Raw genomic sequence first — 6,453 nt, forward strand, 5'->3', positions numbered from 1 at the left:
CCTCTACCCATTTAGATACATAGTCTACTGCCACCAGAATATAAGTGTTTGAGTATGATGGTGGAAAAGGCCCCATGAAGTCAATACCCCATACATCAAACAACTCAATCTCTAAGATCCCTTGCTGAGGCATGGCATAACTGTGAGGTAGATTACCAGCTCTCTGGCAACTGTCACAGTTACGTACAAACTCTCGGGAGTCTCTATAGAGAGTAGGCCAGTAGAAGCCACATTGGAGAACCTTTGTGGCTGTTCGCTCACCTACGAAATGTCCTCCATATTATGATCCATGGCAATGCCATAAGATCTTCTGTGCCTTTTCTCTAGGAACACATCTACGGATTACTCCATTTGTACACACACCTCTAAAAGAGATATGGTTCATCCCACAAGTAGTACTTTGCATCAGAAATCAAATTTTTTGTTTGCTGCTTACTGTACTCTTTGGGTATGAACCTCACAGCTTTATAGTTTGCAATGTCTGCAAACCATGGTACTTCCTGAATGGCAAAGAGTTGCTCATCCGGAAAGGTTTCAGAGATCTCAGTAGGAGGGAGGGACGCTCCTGCTACTGGTTCTATCCGGGACAGGTGATCAGCTACTTGGTTCTCTGTCCCTTTTCTGTCTCTTATTTCTATATCAAACTCTTGCAGAAGTAACACCCATCTTATGAGTCTGGGTTTTGAATCCTGCTTTGTGAGGAGATATTTTAGAGCAGCATGGTCAGTGTACACAATCACTTTTGAACCTACTAAATAAGATCTGAACTTGTCAATGGCATAAAACACTGCAAGCAACTCCTTTTCTATGGTTGTGTAGTTCTTCTGTGCGTTATTTAAAACACGGCTAGCATAATAAATGATGTGCAGAAGCTTGTCATACCTCTGTCTCAATACTGCACCAATGGCATGGTCACTGGCATCACACATTAGTTCAAATGGTAATGTCCAGTCTGGTGTAGAGATGACTGGTGCTGTAACCAGCTTAGCTTTTAGAGTCTCAAATGCCTGCAGACACTCTGTGTCAAAGACAAATGGTGTATCAGTAGCTAGCAGATTGCTCAGAGGTTTTGCAATTTTTGAAAAATCCTTTATAAACCTCCTATAGAATCCTGCATGCCCCAGAAAGCTTTTGATTGCCTTAACATTGGTAGGTGGTGGTAATTTTTCAATTACCTCTACCTTAGCTTGATCCACTGATAAACCACTATTTTATGGTTTATATTGTGTTTAATTGTGTGGTTTTATCATGATCTTTGCCCACTTATTCATTAAATAAGCATGCATTTATATTTCCTTCCTAAAGATGTTTTATGGTTGAAAACTTGCTTCCTAGAGACTTGTAATTATGTATTTTATTTCTCCCTTATTCCATTCGATGCCGTGATCTGTGTGTTAAGTGTTTCAGGCTTTATAGGGAATGAATGAGTTGGAGATTGGAAGGGAAGCCTGCAAAAATGGAAGGAACACAAGAAATTGAAGAGATGACTAGCGAGAAGCGACGCGGCCGCATGGATGACGCGACCGCGCAGAAGAGAGCAATTTGAAGCGACGCGGCCGCATGGGTGACGCGACCGCGTGACATGGAATAGCATGAGTGACGTGGCCGCATGGACGACGCGTCCGCGTGGCAAAGCAGAAACACGAATGACGCGTCCGCATGAACGACGTGATCGCGTGACGTGCGCGATCTGCATAATTTGCAGATTCGCTGGGGGCGATTTCGGGCCCTATTTTGACCCAGTTTTCGGCCCGGAACAGCAGACTAGAGCCAAAGAACATGCAGAAACCAAAGACAACATTCATTCGACACAGTTTTAGTTTTTAGATCTAGTTTTACTCCTCCTCTAGGTTTTCTCTCTACACATTCATAGTTCTTAGGATTTTAGTTTCTCTAGCTTTTTGCATTGGGATATTGAGAAGAGTTATTACCTCATCAAGACTTTGTCATTCTAGTTCGTTTTCTTTACTTGGCTTACTCTTCCATGTTCCTTGCTTTGTTTAATTTTACCATTGGAATATTTTTAGGATTGTTTAATATAAGGATCACTTTTATTTTTAATTGATTATTTTTAATTTTTATTTACAATGTCTTTCTTAAATTCCTTTTCATATGCTATGAATTTTACCTTTACAATGAGTGAGTAGTTCCCTAACTTGATGGGGAGTTGATTGAAAGGAACCCTCGAGTTGTAAGGTTCAAGAGAAAGATTGTAATTGGGTTATTGTTGGATTGCTCTCTAATTCCGGACACCAATCCTCCCCAGAGTGGATTGGGATTTGTGAATAGAACAGCATTCCAACTGGTTTTACCTTCCTTTACTTAGTAAAGGATAACTAAACAAAATAACTCTCAATTGTCAATTAATCTTAAGAATGTTCCATCAAGAATAGGGCTTCCATGTAATCAACTCCCAGTCAAGGCTTTTATTTATATTATTCAATTTCATCAATTTAATTTCCAGTTTACTCAACTCAAACCTTTTCAAAAACATCTGATTAATAAAATAGCGCTCTTTCCTGCAACTCGTTGGGAGACGACCTGTGATTCATACTCCCAGTATTTTAAATTTCCATTTTCTGTGACACCTTTCTAAATTGAGCGGTGGATTTCTGGCGAGTTAAGAACTATACTTGCAACGCATATATTCTAATAATTTTTAATTCACCAATTTCAGCCCGCATCAATTTTTGGCACCGTTGCTGGGGAGTTGCAATAGAGTGCTAAAGTTATTAATTAGAATTTATTTATTTGTATTTTATGTTATTTTGCTACTATGAGCTGCCTATTTCTTTCGTCAAATGACGCGTTCACTTCCTGATCCGCGCTTGCTAGTATTCGATCCTGAAATTGATAGGACTATTTCACGAATAAGGCGAGCTCGGCGTCAGTTAGTCCGCTCTGAGGGTGGATTTGAAAGTGAACTTGAGGAAGAAACCAGCTCCCGTTCTACTGATTCGGTTGATTCACATGCAGACGACATGGCGGAACCTAGGAGAGTTACCATCCAGGAGGAAGGAGCCCCTAATTTTACAATGCAACCGTTTCAAGCGCATCACCTAGCGGTGGCTACAGATTTCAAAATAAAGACCGCACTGCTCAATTTGATGCCCAAGTTTCATGGCTTACCTTCTCAAGAGCCTATCAAGCACCTGCGAGATTTCCAGGCAGCCTGTTCTACTGTCAGGCGAGATGGTACAGATGAAACTTCAATTCTGCTGAAAGCTTTCCCATTTTCTCTTGAGGGAAAAGCAAGAGAGTGGTACTACACTCAACCCCTAGCAAACGTATCCAACTGGGATACGCTCAGAAAAGAGTTTTTGGAGAAATTCTTTCTATCTGAAGTTACTAATAAACTAAGGAAAGATATTTCCACTATTGTTCAAGATGACAACGAGACTCTCTTTGAATATTGGGAGCGCTTCAATAATCTTCTGGAAGCATGCCCCCACCACATGATTGACAAGATAGTGTTACTCAGCTATGTGACACAGGGCATGAGGCCCCAAGATAAAACCACATTGAAAAGTGCTAGCAATGGGTCTATGAAGAAGTACAAGACCACTGATGAGGCATGGAAATTGATCAGCGACTTAGCTGAATCTACTAGGAACCACAGATAGAAGCAAGGCCGTTCAAAAGCCGTTGTAGAAGTATCCTCTAGTAGAGAGACTGCTGCTCTAACTCAGAGTATCTATGAAATGACCAACTTGCTGAAGCAGATGCAATTGAATCAACAACAAGTTCAGCAAGCTCAACCTCCTTCACCACAGCAAGGCCAACAGTTAGTCCCACAGAGAGTTTGTGGAATTTGTGCTGATTATAGCCATTATACTGATGAATGCCCGCAACTCCAACAGGAAGACAACATGGTGGCATCCACTCATAACTTCTATGATCGCCCCAACCAAGGGTACAATCAAGGTGGAAATAATAACCATGGATGGCAGGACAATTCTAACTAGAATTGGAGGGACAACAATAATAGAGGAGGCAGAGATAATCAGGGAAATTAGAGGTGAAATAATAATAACAACAGGCAGCAGAACCAACCTTACAGAGCACCTCACCTGAGGCAATCCCAAGGGCCACAGAATACCCAACAGCAGACCTCTCAATTTACTCATTCTTCTTTATCTCCTAATGAAGAGTTGCTACAATCTTTTGAGCGGAGACAACAGACCATGGAAAATAACATTATGAATAACATTAATGCCAGTCTGAATGGTCTGACCTCTACTTTGCAAGCTCTTGTTTCACAGATTGGATCAATGCAAAATTCCAGTAACCAACCTTCAAGCTCCACTGGAATCCCCTCTCAACCATTACCCAATCCAAAAGGAGGTATTAATGCCATCACCCAGAGGTCCGGAACCACACTGCAGGAGAGGAATCAGGAGGAGCCAAGCTCACCAGAACACGCCTCAGCTGAAGAGGTAGTAGAAATAGAAGATGTTGAAGAAGAAGAGGACATACAGGACATAGCTGAAAAAGAAGAAGTCCAACCAAAGGAGGAAGCACCAAGAGGCGCAGACACTGCAGAAAACACTACTCCTATTCCATTTTCACAACTTGCAAGGAAGCCCAGGAAGCAGCTGGAACCCGATCCCAAAATGGTAAAAATATTCAAAAAGGTTGAGGTAACTGGTGCACGAAATTGTGATCTCAGGCAACGGCGCTAGAAACTCTGTACGTACGTCTTAATAAATCGTTTTTCATTCACAACTTCGATACAACTAACCAGCAAGTGCACTGGGTCGTCCAAGTAATAAACCTTACGTGAGTAATGGTCGATCCCACGGAGATTGTTGGTATGAAGCAAGCTATGGTCACCTTGTAAATCTCAGTCAGGTGGATATCAAAAGGTTATGGAGTTTTCGAAATTAAATAAACATAAAATAAGGATAGAAACACTTATGTAATTCATTGGTGAGAATTTCAGATAAGCGTATAGAGATGCTTTCGTTCCTCTGAATCTCTGCTTTTCTACTGTCTTCATCCAATCAATCTTACTCCTTTCCATGGCTGGCTTTATGTAAGGACATCACCGTTGTCAATGGCTACTTTTAATCCTCTATGGAAAATGGTCCGATGCGCTATCACTGCATGGCTAATCGTCTGGAGACATCACCCTTGTCAATGGCTGCATCCCATCCTCTTGTGAAAATAGTCCAAATGCTCTGTCACAGGACGGCTAATCATCTGAGGTTCTCGATCATACTGGAATAGGATTTACCCTCCTTTTGCGTCTGTCACTACGCCCAGCACTCGCGAGTTTGAAGTTCGTCACAGTCATTCAATCCCAGAGTCCTACTCGGAATACCACAGACAAGGTTTAGACTTTCCGGACTCTCATGAATGCCGCCATCAATCTAGCTTATACCACGAAGATTTTGATTAAGAGATCCAAGAGATACTCATTCAATCTAAGGTGGAACGGAAGTGGTTGTCAGGCACGCGTTCATAGGGAATGATGATGATTGTCACGTTCATCACATTCATGTTGAAGTGCGAATGAATATCTTAGAAGCGGAATAAGTTGAATTGAATAGAAAAACAGTAGTACCTTGCATTAATTCATGAGGAACAGCAGAGCTCCACACCTTAATCTATGGAGTGCAGAAACTCTACCGTATGAAAATACATAAGTGAATAGAGGGTAGGCATGGCCGAGTGACCAGCCTCCCATGGAGGTCTAGAGATCTAAAAATGATCAAAAGATATTCCAAGATGATCCAAAGATGTCTAATACAATAGTAAACAGTCTTATTTATACTAAACTAGTTACTAGGGTTTGCAGAAGTAAGTAATTGATGCATAAATCCACTTCCGGGGCCCACTTGGTGTGTGCTTGGGCTGAGCTTGAATGTTACACGTGCAGAGGCTCTTTCTGGAGTTAAACGCTAGGTTGTAACGTATTTCTGGCGTTCAACTCTGGTTTGTGACTTGTTTCTGGCGTTTAACTCCAGATAGCAGCATAGAACTGGCGTTCAACGCTCTTTTACGTCGTCTAAACTCGGCCAAAGTATGGACTATTACATATTTCTGGAAAGCTCTGAATGTCTACTTTCTAACGCAATTGGAAGCGCGCCATTTTGAGTTCTATAGCTCCAGTAAATCCACTTTGAGTGCAGGGAGGTTAGAATCCAACAGCATCAACAGTCCTTCTTCAACCTCTGAATCTGATTTTTGCTCAAGTCCCTCAATTTTAGCCAGAAAGTACCTGAAATCACAGAAAAACACACAAACTCATAGTAAAGTCCAGAAATGTGAATTTAACATAGAAACTAATGAAAACATCCCTAAAAGTAACTAGATTCTACTAAAAGCATACTAAAAACAATGCCAAAAAGCGTATAAATTATCCGCTCATCACAACACCAAACTTAAATTGTTGCTTGTCCCCAAGTAACTGAAAATCAAATAGGATGAAAAGAAGAGAATATTCTATAA

General features: G+C 41.2%; 1 non-coding gene across 1 annotated transcript; it reads right to left on the reverse strand.

Annotated features, from left to right (window-relative positions):
* Nucleotides 1–3,353: 3,353 nt before the first annotated feature.
* LOC148547376 (small nucleolar RNA R71) lies at nt 3,354–3,461 on the reverse strand. Its single transcript, XR_015897976.1, has one exon. It is a non-coding gene; the product is annotated as a small nucleolar RNA R71 (small nucleolar RNA).
* Nucleotides 3,462–6,453: the final 2,992 nt, after the last annotated feature.

Source organism: Arachis ipaensis, chromosome B8 (assembly GCF_059453495.1).
Source record: "Arachis ipaensis isolate K30076 ecotype BB chromosome B8, ASM5945349v1, whole genome shotgun sequence".
Taxonomy (NCBI): Eukaryota; Viridiplantae; Streptophyta; class Magnoliopsida; order Fabales; family Fabaceae; genus Arachis; species Arachis ipaensis.